Source organism: Cervus elaphus, chromosome 4 (assembly GCF_910594005.1).
Source record: "Cervus elaphus chromosome 4, mCerEla1.1, whole genome shotgun sequence".
Lineage (NCBI taxonomy): Eukaryota > Metazoa > Chordata > Mammalia > Artiodactyla > Cervidae > Cervus > Cervus elaphus.
Window position 1 is genome coordinate 44,343,932 of NC_057818.1, and position 14,806 is coordinate 44,358,737.

Here is a 14,806-nt window from a genome sequence, read left to right on the forward strand (position 1 = left end):
ATGCTGAAGCTGAAGCTCCAATACTTTGGCCATCTGATGCAAAGAATTGACTCATTGGAAAAGACCCTGATGGACATGAGTTTGAGCAAGCTACAGGAGTTGGTGATGGACAGGCAGGCCTGGTGTGCTGTAGTCTACCGGTTGCAAAGAGTCAGACATGACTGAGCGACTGAACGGCCTTGGTCTCCCTGACATTGGGGCCAAACTTGTTACCTCAGTTTCCTCCTCTATAAAACGGGAATAATAATGCCTGCTTTGTTGTTGCAGGAACTAAGGGAGATCAAGGTAGCCTATCAGCAGATAACATGAGAGGAGGGTGAACATCCTTCACTTTATTTTCCTAAAGGTTTCTGAAAATACTGGGCATCCCTTCAAGATGAAGAGGTGACTGATTTAGTTTCATACAGTTTCTGTGAAAGCCAGCCTGCTTTCCTTCCTGGCACCTGCTTGCCCCCTGCAGGTGGGGGCTGCCGCTTCTCCTAAAGAACAAGGACAAGAATCCGAGGCCCCACCGACTCCCTCTGCCTCCCTGCTCTGCGCCGGGGTTGTGTGGCTATGGATATGTCACGTGTCCACTTGTTATTGTAGGGTGTGTAGGCAGAGGCGTTGGTGGACCCAGGCTGACCCCTACGCCCTGACACAACAGGGACGTCAAGGAGATAGCCTTCAAGGGAAAGCCTGGGGCACTTTCAGCTGAATTCAGAGCCCCAGGAATTTGGGGATCCATGCGGACACAGCACTCGAGGCTGCCCAAGACCTCGACTGAAACCCACCGAGGTTGTAGCCCAGAAACCTCTCACTATCCTCGGACCTAGCTTTTGCGTTCCGCCGGCCCGGCGCCCCCGCAACGTCGGGTCCTAGGCGCGCCCTCCTGCCCAGCTGCGGTCACGGCCCGCTCTGGTGACGCCTTGTCCTCTTCCCGGGTCCGCGCCGGCGTGCGACCCAGCGAGGCAGAGGCAGCGCTCCGGCCGCGGTCTGGAGCCAAGTGGCCGTTCCCCCAAGGCTCAGGGGGAAGCTGGGAGACCGGCGCCGCCCGGGGCATCCCCACCCCCACCCCCGGGGCCGCCGGACCGCGCCCAGCGGCGTTTCCCTCCCAGCTTCGCCGCCCGTGGGGCCGCGGGAGTCGGAGAGCGCGCGTGGGCGCGGCGCCCGTGAGCTCCCGGGAGGGAAGAGGCGACTGAGGTGTGATCCCCTCCCGACCCGGCCAGCGCCGCGGCCGCCACCAGCGCGGGGCGGGGCCCAGGCCGGGGGCGGGGCGCCGGGCGGGCGCGGCGCTATTTCCAGCCTCGCCGGAGGCTCCGCTCGCACTTCGCTGGGAGCCTTCCTGGCGCGAGAACCGGATCCAGGGGCGCTGTGAGGAGAGGAGACGACGGCGGCGGGAGGCGGGAGGGGGGCGGACCGGAGCCGGGGACAGAGGAGGAACACGCCGCCGTGCCCTCTCCCTCTTCTGCGCGCTCCGGTGGCCGGCCCCGCGCCTGTCGCCTCGCCGACCGCACGGGGCTTCGCTCGGAGCAGGAGGAGACGCCGGGCCCGAGCCGGGGCGGAGGTCCTGCAGCCCGGGCGCCCCGGAACGGAGGATTCGCAGTGGAGGACCGCGCCGGGGCTGCAGCCTCCCGCGGCCCCGAAATCGCCGGCTGCGCCAGGTAAGTGCCCCACCCCATCCCCGCCCTGTGCCGGCTCCCGCCGGGAGCGGCGCCCCGAAGGGTCCCCCGGGACTGCACTGCGCCCCAGCCCCGAGAAGCCCGGAGAAACGACGCGGTAAGAGTTCCAAGCCGCGGGCGGGGATAGAGCGCGCGGGGTTCCAGTCTGGCCGCACTTTGGGGATTGGCTCCAGTAGCGGGAACTTTAATTAGACTTTTGCTCCTTGGATTTTGCTTGTCGCCGCGCGTCTGTGAACTGTCACCCCGCGGGCTCAACTCGGTCCCTGCGGATCCTCCGCTCCTCTTCTTCGCCCTGGATGCTGGGCGCGGGGAGGCAGCGTCGGCCCCGGAGAGAGCCGTGCGGGAGCCCGGGGGCGCCCCGAGCTTTCCCGCGCGCTGGGGACGGGGACTCGGGAACAGGTTGTGACGGGGAGGCCCGAGGGAGGAGTTAGAGGCTACCTTCTTGGCTTCCTACGCTACGGCGGAAGGTAGGAAGGTGCCCCCGCGTTCCATTTGCGCGCGTTCTCACCCCGCGACTCTCCGGGGCACCAGCCTGTTTTGTACTCAGGGAGAGTGTGTGTGCGTCAGTGATCCTGTGAAGGTGTGTGCGTGCGCGTGTCCAGGAGTGCAGTAGTGCAGGAGCCCGGGAGTGGGCGGTGAAAGGATCCGCTTTGCCGCGGGACCCAGCCGAGCTCCGGCGGCGGCTGCAGCTCCAGCTGCGGGCTTCTAGTTCTGCGACCGGCTCTGGCCTCGCCCGAGGCCGTCCCCGCCCGGCCAAGGCGCGTTCGCGGGATTTAGTTGTGCCAGTGCTGGCGCTTGTGTCGCAGGTGACCCCTGCCTCTTCCCCTAACTTTGGCGGTACATTTAGGGCTCCAGGCCCTGCGACCCCGACCTGGAGCTGGCAGCAACCACGCAGCGCCCTGGGCTGTGGGCACTCGCTGCCCGGCTGTCTGTCCTAGCTGAAAAGTAGGGGCCAACCCTAGGATTCCTTGTCCCTTAGCGGTCTCCGATAGTGTGGTGGACCCTGGTCCTTGGGCCCCCTCCCAGCTGGAGCCTGGGCCGTGATTGGCTCTGCTAAGTGAAGCGGGCTGGGCCCCCCTGTTTCTGCTTGGCCGCGATCTGGCCTGGCAGCAGAGCCTGAAGGAGAGGCCGATGCGTGAAGGGACCAGTGTGGGAGGAGTGGTGGTTGCAGGAGGGGTTAGGGGCAGACAAGCCCCTTTCCCATCCCTGGGCTGCTTACAAGCTGCACTACCAAGACCCCTTCCTTCCGCTGATCTCTCAGATCTGAGTTCACCTTGACCCTTGCCCATGGGGTGGAGAACTTTCCCGAAGTCCAGCCCTAGAACAGTGCAGCCTCCAGGCAAGAGTGGCAGAGCTCTCTTTAAAATTTCCCAGCTGCCATAGCCTCTCCTAGCCACCCTCTGCTCCTGTCCCAAAAGCAAGGCAGACAGGCCACCAGGAAGGGTGACATTCTGGTCCCTGGAGGAGGCCCTGTTTTAATCCAGACAGCCCACTGCATATGGCAGGACATGTTGTGGGGTGCCCTTGGCCAGCATGAAGCACATTCCAAAGACTTGGTCAGACTTGCCTCTGTGAAGTGACCCAAAGGAGGAATAACATTCAGACTCTGAAGAGAATTGAGCCTCATAGGATGATCGATACTCCAGTAGCAGTTGAATAGAAAAAAAGCCCCCGCAAAGCCTGACCCCATCCATTGCCTGGCCCATTCACCCTGGGACAGAGGGAAGGCACAGCATATTTATTTATTTACCTGGAATCAGACTCCGCGAGAGTGAATTATGTTCCCCCAGTATTGATTTTTAAAAAGACCCCAAATTAAAAAGTCAAGGCTTTCTTAAAGCAAGGTCAAGGATTAATTATTTATAGAGAGACATCAATCAATCAGTGGGGGGAGGGGCTCACTTCCAAATTGCCTGAGCAGGCAAAAGAGAGCATCTTCTGATTTTCCCTGCTTCCGCTAGGAAAGAAACAGCCTTGTCTGACCTCTTGGGCTTCGCAGAGTTGTCCTGAATGGTGACCGGAGGAGTATGCTCTGTAACTCAGCCTGCAGTTGGAGATGCCTTTTTAATCTTGTAGCCAGAATATCACTTGGGAAATTTCATGCATATTTGCTGTGTTTCCATAATGAACATTTACTGATTACAGAGTATCAAGGGAATTTCATTTTTTAAACATTTATTCAAATCTCTGTGTATGAAAGCTAATAAGTCTGAGAAAGTTCAGTAACTACTTTTTTTTTTTGTTTTTTGCCATGTGGTTGTTGGGAAAATGTGCCTGGTGGGCTCATCTCAGAATTTACCTTCTGAAGGAGGAACATCAGATTCTCCTGATCGGAAATGCCGTGCAGGCTGCTTCTCTGCTCATCACTCTGGTTGGTGTCAGTGGTGGCCGGATAGGCTATTTGTGGTTGTGTTGATCGAAGAGATGGGAGTTTTATTCATTGCTAGCTGATGCATCTGGTTGAAGGCACATGCAATAGGCACTGGGGTCTTTGGGGGGATGATGGGGGAAGGTGTGGTGCCCAATCTCTTGCCTGCTGCCTGGCCTAGAGTCTCAGACAGCTGTCTTAGCCATACCTGCCACACCTCCCTGGTTTACCCATGTGTGGCAACCATGTGGGAGAAACATGGAACTTGGAGGGAGCATATGGGCAAGAAAGTGGACAAAGGATTATGGTAGCTCTTTCATGAATAACTATGGCAATTAGAGTCAGTAAACACTGTGAAACAAGTACCCAGCCTTTCAGTTAATCAGAAGGTAATGAGTTATAAACAGGAGATTTATGTAGTGCTGGCCCAAGGAGATCAATGTGACTGTGACACGGGACGAGACATAAAAAAGCAATCAAGAACGACTGTCTGGACGTGTATGTGGCCACAGTATCTGGGAGCCTGGGGATGTTTGCTGGGGGCAGGCGGCAGTGTGCTAATAGTGTGGTGACTGTAGGCTCCCTGGCACTGTCTTTGGAGCCACTGCCAAAGCTCGTCTGACGCCAGAGCAGCTGTGCTCCCTCCCTCCTGGGAAAAGGCTGCCCAAAGGCAGAGGAAACCCTTGAGTTCAGGCAGCCAGAGGACAGAGCCGCATTAGCTCAGGTGGCAGAGGACACAGGAGACGCCTTCTCATTTCCTTCCGGCTGGAGGATGTGTGACCCCGCGGTCAGTAAATCACGGCGGCAGAAGATGAGACTTACAAATTGGCCGTGGGAAAAAGTTGTGACTTTTACCCTGTACAAAACTACCTGTCATTTGTGATCTGGTGCCCTAGCCTGCACCTGCTGGCCACAGACGCATCCTTAGCCACTGGCAGGACGAAGCAGCCTGTGTGCATCCCGGTGGGTTGACAGCAAGAAGCAAAATTCCATCGTGAAAGCCACCTTTGGGAAAGTCAAGAGAGTGTCTGCAGGCAGCGGGGCCTGGGTCCCAGCATTTCCACTCCCCACCTTGAAGGTCACGCATTTCTGGGGAATCGGTACTTCTTGCTATTGGTGACTGAGAGCAAGACACCCTGTCCCTGCCAACCCAAGGCCAGAGCTGGGCCTGGTCAGTGACATTTATTTGACCTAAATTAGAACTGTTAACATTGAAACCTAAAGCTAAAGAATGCTCTATCCCATACTCCCAGCATCAGACTCCTTGTCGCCCTCCATTCAGTGACCAAACATAAGCGTGTATTTGGTGTCTGTTGTTGGATCAGGCTCTGGGGAAGCCCAAACCAAGAGTGGTCCCTCCTCTTGCAGGTTTTGTCATCTGGTGGGACAGAAACTCCGTCACGATCTGCTCATCATGCACCAATTCATGCTATGCCAGACAGCCCCATTACTAAACAGGTTACCAACGCATGTGTGATTCTAGGCCCTGATGAATATGTAGAGGAAATGTCTGTGTGGTTGCGAGACAGAGATTTGCGATAGAGTAATCTGACATAGACTGAGGGCCCTGGAGGACTTCCTGGAGGAGGTGACTCTCCCACTGAGCTCTGAAAGAAGAGCTGGAACTAAGCATGGAGGGAGCTTTCCAGTTCAGAATGTGAATGAGTGAGAGAGATGGAGCCCTGACCAGGAGCTGTGGGAGGGCCCACGTGGCCAGCAGGGTGAAAGAGGGGGAGATGGGGCTGGAGACACAGGCAGAGTCCTGACTGTAAAGAGCCTCCAAGGCCAGGGAGGGACCTGGGACTGCTGCAGAGCAGGGAGCCCAGCGAGGAGGGGACCGCAGTAATCCTGGCGGGAGACAGCTGTGGTCCTCCAGAGGGACGGTGGACCTGAATCTGCTGGGGCCTGGTTCAGTGCAGAGCAGAGAAGATGAGGGGACGTGAGAGGGTCAGGACCACGACTGGAAGATGTCAGCACCCTGAGGCAGGGCCCCTCGGACCAAAATGTTCCAAGTGCTCCTCCACTCTTGTTGGGTTCGATCCCCCAGGGCCGGCAGATCAGGCTGCCACTTGTGTGGCCGTGCCTCTGAGCCCCAGAGCACCTGTCTTACCTCCCCCCCCGCCCCAAGCCAACCCCTGAGCCCTTGGGTCTTCTGCTGCCTTCCCCCAGGTGTTCGTCACTTAGGCCTGGCTCGTGGTGGGCGCACAACAGGTGAGAGCGCAGGGGCAGTGCTCTCATGAGGACAGTTGATCGGACACCCTCCTTCAGGGCCCCCTGCTGGCCAGAGGTTTCATCCTTGATAGGTCCTGAAGCTGCCACCCTCTTGAGTCTGGCCGGTAGCTGGTGGGCACCTGCCCCAGAAAGAGCTCCTCTCCTGAGCCCTCCCTCGGTTCTCTCTCCTTTCCTTGCCTGCCCCCACCCTCTGCGAGGGGCTCTGCCCATGGCCTCAAGCTCCTGAACCCCCTCCAATGTCAGTGAGCTCCCCGTGGCTGGCTGAGCCCGGCTCAGGCCCCTGGCTTCCTTGCAGACCTCGGCTGGGTCCCCTCGGCTCTGTCTTCCAGAACGCGGGTGGGGGGAGCAGGTCTGTGAGTCACCCCGCTTCCCGTTGTTCCCACGCTGCTGGCTTCGGGCCCTGAGCCGAGCGGCCGTGCTGAGCTGCAGGCAGCAGCCCGGGTCGCAGTCACCTTGTCCTCACTCTGCCTGGCCCTGAGCCAGCTCCTCCCTGGCGGGCCGGACTCCGGGATGGGGGCAGTGAGAGCCCAGGAGAGGATGCTCGGAGGCACAGGTCTACTCCACGGGCCCCAGGCCTCTCTGGGTCTGATTCCTCCAGCCTTTGGGCTCTTTGCCTGGAGTGCGGCCTCATCAGATCAGCCTTCCTTTCTATTCTGGCTGCCACCCCCCTTCCCCCTGCCTTGCCACCATGGACCACAGGTCATGCCCTTGTGCATATCAGTCTTGTGAGTGGAAAGGCGACCCAGGAGAGCGCGCCCACCAGCAGACCCTAGCCCGGGCTCACGTTGACTCATACTTGGCAGACTGGTTGTCGCCACTTCTGAGGCTGCCTCTTCTTAGGGGGCTGACTCATCTCCCTGGACAAGTCCCATCTGTCCCAGCCTGTGGGCACCGGGACCCTCCTCCAGCCCTGAGACATGGGGGCTCTGCTTCTCCTGCCCCGCAGGGAGCATCCAGGCCCCCAGCGAACACTGACGGTGGTCCTGCCCCGTGACACACCTCCTGCCAGGTCTGGGGGAAGCCGAGCGAATGCAGCAGGGCTTGGTGTAAATCATGGTCTCCCTGGTGTCTTGGCTGAGACGAGCTCAGCATGGAGAAGGTGGTCAGTGATGGCGGGCAGAGTGAGCCTAACCCTGCAGTCTGTCTACACTGGTGGAACCCTTGTGTGCTGCAGATACTCTGTCTACACCAGCTGAGCCGGTGCGTGGTGCAGGCAGTCTGCCTACACTGGTTGAGTCAAGGGCATGAGCCCTGGAATCTTCCATTTAGTCCGTGCCTGCCCCACTTTCTGTGGAGTCTTTGTACAAACTCTGAAACTCTCTCTGGCTTCAGGGGCTTCCCTGTGGCTGAGCTCAGCTCAGCCCAGCTTCCCCTCCGACAAGGCCCTGACCGTTAGGCTCCATCTCCCAGAGCTGGGGTGGTTAAGCCCAAGGTACAACACAGTCTGTCTATACTGGTTGAACCCAGTTCATGATGTAAGCCATTTGTCTACACAGGTGGAAACAGTGGGTGATGCAGCCAGCCTTTGGGGGATACCTTCTGCCCCGTTCACCAGGAATATTCTTTTTTATCCTTTCCCTTATAAACATGCATTCTTGCTAAATCACTTCAGTCGTGTCTGACTCTTTGTGACCCAAAGGGCTGTAGCCCGCCAGGCTCCTCTGCCCATGGGATTCTCCAGGTAAGAATACTAGAGTAGGTTGCCATGCCCTCCTCCAGGGGATCTTCTTGACCCAGGGATTGAACCCGCGTCCCTTGTCTCCTGCACTGGCAAGCGAGTTCTTTACCACTAGCGCCACCTGGGAAGCCCTCCCTCATATACATCTAGGTCCAATTTGAGCCTTCCTTCCAAGGGGCTTTTCTCAATGGCTCCCTCAGTCTCCCATGTCTTACTTGGATCTCTTTGGTGGAGGCTGGCGCAGGACTGGGGGTGGTGGGCACATGGGACGTGGTGACCCGCTGCCATATGGTGCTCTCAGCCGGGTGCCCCTCTCCTGTCACTGTGCTTGGGGACTGAGCCTGCTGCTGGCACAGCGCAGGGGCCACCTGCTGTCCGTGGGCACAGCCACCTCGACATCCCACACAGCAGTCACTCCCGAGTCATGTTGGCCTGGAGATGCTGAGAAAGATTGAAGGCAGGAGGAGAAGGGGGTGACAGAGGACGAGATAGCTGGATGGCATCATCGACTCAATGGACGTGAGTTTAAGCAAACTCCGGGAGATGGTGAAGAACAGGGAAGCCTGGCCTTCATGGGGTCACTAAGAGTCGGAAACGACTCAACAACTGAACAGCAACACTGCCTCGGTGTGCGTGGTGAACCACATTGCTTCAGGCTGGGTCCGTCTTGCCATCTCCTGCTTAAATTCCGGGCCTCTGTCTCCACTGATGTCATTTCACCTCCTGAGGGTTGGCACGTCTGCAAATTTAATTTCATGACCATTCATCCCTGGGAAAACACAATCTATGCCTATTATTTAATGCTTCTCAATTCCCTCTGCCATGAATTAAAGTGTCAATGGACAGCCATGGCAACCAGCTCCACCCCCTCGCTCCCCCTACCCCACCCCACTGCTGCCGGCTTAGGGTTGTGGCTGAAGCCAGCACCTGGAGTCAGACTGCCTGGGTTCGTGGCCCAGCCTCACCACGTGGTCGCTCTGTGGACTGGGGACTCGGTTTCCTCACCTGTGAAATGGAGATGACAATAGAATACACCTCCTAGAGCTGTTGTGCCTATCAGAGAACCCGCCCACAGTAAACGGCAACTCCTGTTACTTCATCATCTTCATAAACTCCTGTGTTTGGTCTTTTAGCTAAGGTTCAGTCCTTCTCCATCTCAGGAGCAAGGAAACCTGGCGATCAAAGGCCTTGTCTAGTGATGTGACAAAGGCTTAGGGTCGCATGTGGCCCTACTGACTGGTGTCCCCTTTCTCAGCAGTCTCCTATGGATGCCTCTTCCTTATCCTGCATTCAGGACATTTGAAATCTTCTAAAAAAAAAGAATTTATTGAAGTTTTGTTGATTTCCAATGTTGTGTCAATTTCATCAGTAGAGCAGTGATTCAGTTATACATGTAAATATTAATGTATATTCTTTTTCGTATTATTTTCCAATACAGTTTATCCCAGAATATTGAATATAGTTTCCTGTGCTGTAGAGTAGTATCTTGTTGTTTATCTATCTTACATATAATAGTTTGCATCTGTTAACCCCACACTCCCAGTCCTTCCCTCCCCCAAACCCCTCTTGGCAGCCATTAGTCTGGTCTCTGTATCTTTGAGTCTGTTTCTGTTTCGTAGATAAGTTCATTTGCATCATGTTTTAGATTCCACATGGCAGTGATATCATATGGTATTTGTTTTTCTCTTTGTGATTTACTTTGCTTAGTACGATGATCTCCAGGTCCATCCATGTTGCTGCAAATGGCATTATTTCGTTCTTTTTTGTGGCTGAGTAATATTCCATTGTATGTATGCACCACATCTTCTTATCCATTCATCTGTTGATGGATGTTATGTTATTTCCATGTCTTGGCTATTGTGAATAGTTTTGCTGTGAATGTGGGGGTGCATGTATCTCTTTGAATTAGAGTTTTCTCCGGATATTTGCCTGGGAGTGGGACTGCTGGATCGTATGGCAACTCTATTTTTAGTTTTTTGACGAACCTCCGTACTGTTTTCCATAATGGTAGCACCAATTTACATTCCCACCGGCAGTGTAGGTGGGATCCCTTTTGAAAACTTTTTGTTCTAAATACAGTACGCACTCTGAAATGCGCACAGATTGTGGTGTATGATGCAATGAATATCTGCAAACAAAACAGGCCTGTGTGCCCTGCACCAGAGTGGGGATCAGAACATGGCAGCATCCCCGTGACCCCTTCCAGACGCTTCCCCTCCAGCACGGGTGACTACTCTTCTTACTCATGACAGCTTAGGTTAGTTTTCTTTGTTTTTAAACTTGACAGAAGTGGAGTCGTAAGTCTGCATACCTTTGTGTCTGGCTTACCATTATGTTTGTGAGAGTTCCCCACATTGCTGTAAATAGTTGTAGCTTGTTCTTTTCTATTTTCCTTTTCTTTCTGGCCGCTCTGGGTCTTTGTCGTGGAGCACGGGCTCTTCTCTGTAGTGCGTAGACTCTCTAGTTATGGCACTTGGGCTTAGTTGCCCTGTGGCATGTTGGATCTTAGTTCCCTGACCAGGGATCAAGCCTGTGTCCCTGCATTGGAAGGTGGAATCCTAACCACTGGACCACCAGGAGAGTCCCGGTTTGTTTGTTCTTGTTACTGTATAGGATCCCATTGTGTGAAGACATCCCAGTTTCTTTATTGGTTCTCCTGTTGATTGACATTCGGGTTGTTCAGAGTTTGGGGCTTATGGTGTGGACCTTCTTGCGTGTATCTCTTGGGCGTAGGTACACATTTTAATAAGCATGTACCTGGAAGAGAATTGCTGAGTCTCAGAATATGCCCATGTTCATTCTGTAGGTGATGGCCAACAGTTTTCTACAGTGGTTGTACTAATTCCCCCGACGCACACCAGGCGCATATGAGAGCAGCAGCTGTTCCACTTCCTTTCCCACACTTTCTGTTGTCAGTTTCTTTCATTTTAGCTCTTCTATGAGTACGTGGAGGTATCACACTGTGGTTTTCATTTTATTCCCCAGACAACTAATACAGGTTTTTTGTTTTTTTTTTTTTTTTTTTGGGCCAGAGATGCATTGAAGTTGAAAACATTCTTGAACAGATTTGAAAATTCATTTCCACCTCTAAAACATAAAGTGTCTTAAATATCTAGGGTGCTGGTGATTCCCTCTGCCAAGCAGGTGTAAATCCGCCACATTGTTAGGCAACAGGTAGACAGGTGTTTCTCTGGATGAAGCTGGGGACCTGGGCACCTGTCCCAGAATCACTGGATGAATTCCCAGGGTCTGTCACACTCTCTGGGGCTTGTCTTTCTTTCCCTTCCCAAATCCCAGGAGCATTGAGACCACCCCGCGTGGTGTGTGCACAGATGTGTCTCAGTGCCTAGGACAGTTCTGGTGCAGAGAGGGACCCGTGAACACCCCCTGAAAGAAGGGCCGGGCAACAGAGCGTGGCCCATTGGCTTCTGTCCTCTCCCGCCCCAGATGACTGGACAGGGCTTGTTGGAAGCCTGGGCTGCTATGGGGAGGGCTCTGGAAGGTGAGTTCTCCAACCCTGGAGGGTGTCCTATCCTGGTGCTCCAATCCTCTTAACTCTGGGGTACCCAACCTGTGTTGGTCTGTGGCCTTTTAGGAGCCAGGCCTCCCACAGGAGGTGAGTGGCGGGCAAGGGAAGCTTCATCTGCTGCTCCCCATCTCTCCCCATCACCCACATTACCACCTGAACCATTCCCACCCTCCCCCATCACCCAGTCCATGGAAAAATTGTCTTCCAGAAAATTGGCCCCTGGTGCCAGAAAAGTTGGTGACCGCTGCTCTCAAAGACCCCCTCCAGCAGCCATGCTCACCCCCAGGACTCCAGGCACTGGTTATTTAGAAGCACCTCTGGGCTCCTCGTCCCTGATGGGCTTATCTGTCATTGGGTCCCTCTGTAGAAAGCAAGACTCCATCCTCCCTCCAAGCTGCCTCGTCAGCTTTTCAACACCAGCTTCTTACAGATGACACGAAAAGGGCGCAGAGGACATGCCTTCTGGTGAAGTGAAGGTGAAAGCGCCATGTCTGTTATCACCTCATCTGCTCCTGCCCCATCACATTTTGATGGGGACCATGATAAAGCCTCCTTTCTTTGGGGGTGGCTTGGTCCTTTTCTCCTCAAGTGTGACATCATTTTATTTGGAGAGCAGCACGGCCAGTGGGGGATGAGAGCTCTGAGTTGGACCCAGGTTCAAATCCAGGTTCTGTTCTTGTTTGGTTTGGGGACCCATCCATTGCCTCCAGAGAGAGATTCACATACAACTCTAATGCAACCCATGGGGACGTGACTGGGGGGTGGAGATCTCTGGGGCTGGGGAGTGAGGGCAAGGGATTCTAGCCAGAGCATCTGCCAGAAGGGGCTCTATAGGAGCGGGGGACGTAGACTGGCCCTCAGAGATGGGGAGGGGAAGATGACTCCTCAAGGATCACCCACTGTGAGCCCCACCCCTGAGGGTCCAAAATGTGATATCCTCAGGGAAAGAAAGAAGTGTGTTGAGCCCCCAGGAAACTCTGGTCTAGTTGACATGACCCTCATAGAGCAATGACCAGAGCTTATTGGAGAATTATAGGAGGCTTCCTGGAGGAGACGTGGGACTGCATGTCAAAGGCCAGTGGTGAGAACTTTATCCTGGTGCAAGAAGAAATTTTCTCCAGGATTGTGGGGCAGGGACAGTGTGAGCTAAATACCAATTGCTTTAAAATAGGGCAACAAAGAATCCATGACACATATTGTTTATGCGATGTGGAGGCGGGTGTGCAAAGATGGAAGAGCTAAAAGCAGTTTGGGAAAAACAACACCTTTTTTGTGAAAAGACAGATTAGAAAGGTTTATGCTCTTCTGTGATAACTAATATGAAAAGTTTATCAAAGTTAAAAAAAAAAAACCTTTGACGCTTTCTCCAAATTGATTTGAGGACTTGGCAGATTTGAGGAATCGTTCAGTAACGTTTTATGGGTTGATGCTAATTTGATGCAGCAGACCCATGCATCGCGCCAATTTACTGCCAAACCAACATTAAGCATGGACCTTTCGTGCAAGGTTTATAGGTGGACAGCTCATAAAGATGCATGCTTGACAAGGATTCTGCTTCTCTTAGGATGTGCTATATGAAGTGTTTATCAAAACCTGACTAAATCGCCCTCCCCTTTTACTCATAAACAATCTCTGAGGACTTTAGGCCTGAATCTCATACAATATTTCATGCAGTGTTTCCCATGAAGCATTTCATGCAGTATTTCACCACTCCCGGGTCCTGGTACATGGGGAACCTTGTCTGTAAAAGCCACAGGTACTGGGTGGTGATAGAAGAGGGAGCCCTTTGGGTGGAGGATGCCCTGAGGAACCACTTTGGAAATGACTTATTACCCAGGTCCTGGGAAGGCTGGTGACATTCTTCCTAAGGGGATCTCCTGAAACAAATCAAAGGTTGCAATTAAATGAGATCTGTGTTGTTGTTGTTTTAATCACTCAGTTGTGTCCAACTCTTTGTGACCCCATGGACTGTAGCCTTCCAGGCTTCTTGGTGCATGGGATTTCCCAGGCAAGAATACTGGTGTGGGTTGCCATTCCCTTCTCCAGGGGATCTTCCCAACCAAGGGATCGAACCTGAGTCTCCTTCATTGGCAGGTGAATTCTTTACCACTGAGCCACCAAACGAGATCTGTGGCCCTAAGGAAAATACATTTCACGCTTTTGTTTTTGTTTCCTGGACTGATGTGTGATGGATCCTCTCTGCCCATCTCTCTTCACACAAATATGCTGTCACAGCCTCTTCAGTAAGGAGATCATCGCAGTTTGGTGCTTTGTTTTGCATGTCGAGAAGTGTTTAATAATAAAATTTATCAAAACTCCTGTCTTTCATTGCTGAAAACCACAGCGTCTGTTTTCCCAAAGGAAAATCGGACTTCCATTGATATTAGTCTAGTCTGTACCCCTCCAATCCCTCGATTCCTCCCATCTAGTGTTAATTACAGGGCTTAAATGGAGAAGGTTGCCGGAGGGGGCAAGTGGGCATACACTGTTGGCACAGAGCCTCATGGGGCTTCAAAAGGAGAGATTTGATCTTGGGCAAATGTCAAGGCAGTTTTGAAATCTGTGTTATGATATCAGCTCACTGCCAGTGTAGGGCTTCATCTGGATTTCATAAATATTGTATGGGGCTCTCTTCCTGCCACCTTGGCCAGCTGGAGAATACAACAGCCACCCCCCCCACCCTGCCACATACACACATACGCACACAAACACACAAAACCATCACAATTGCAATCTACTGTAGAGTTGTCATGAAAAACCAATTGGTGATATTTCAATCACAATGTTCCTGTAACAAATTCCATTCAGATCCCATTGGAAAGGGAGTTAAACCTTCCTCCTGCTGCTGGGAGAATCTACGCTAAATGTAGCTTCCTGGGGCCCTGGCAGCCATCCAGGGCTTTGTAAGTTATAGTTCTCTGACCTGGTTCTCCGAGTGACCTTGGAACCTCCGAGCTGCGGATTCCTTAGGTTGACACGTTGCCCTCTCTTGTCATCTTTTCTTGAGACAATGTCCCTAAGCCAAGCGAGTGCTCTCAGCACCCATTGAGTCGGAGCTGAGGCTCTCAGGAGCGTGTGGCAGGTGACTGAAGATTGCTTGTTGCTGCTGACCTTTCCTCTGAGATTTATGTCAGCCGCAAAACAGTCCAATATTGTGTGTAAAGGCAGCCTGCAGGTGACAGGAGTCTCTCCCCAGCACACAGCAGGTAATCCTGGAAAATAAGAAGAGGGACAGTCTGCAATTACATTCATCAGCTATTTTTGGTTAAGGAATAAACAAAATGGCCCAAAGTGCTGCTGTTACAGATTCTAGCAAAGGAGTGGCGTGTAGGAAAGAT

The 14,806-nt window shown here is 53.6% G+C and overlaps 1 protein-coding gene across 1 annotated transcript in view; it reads left to right on the forward strand.

Moving 5' to 3' along the window:
* The first annotated feature begins 1,312 nt into the window (after positions 1-1,312).
* The window catches only part of CHST8 (carbohydrate sulfotransferase 8), a 141,631-nt gene continuing 128,137 nt past the window's right edge, over positions 1,313-14,806 (forward strand). The window contains exon 1 of the mRNA XM_043899088.1: positions 1,313-1,643. The gene's annotated coding sequence lies outside the window, so the exon portion shown is untranslated. The remainder of the gene's footprint in view (positions 1,644-14,806) is intronic.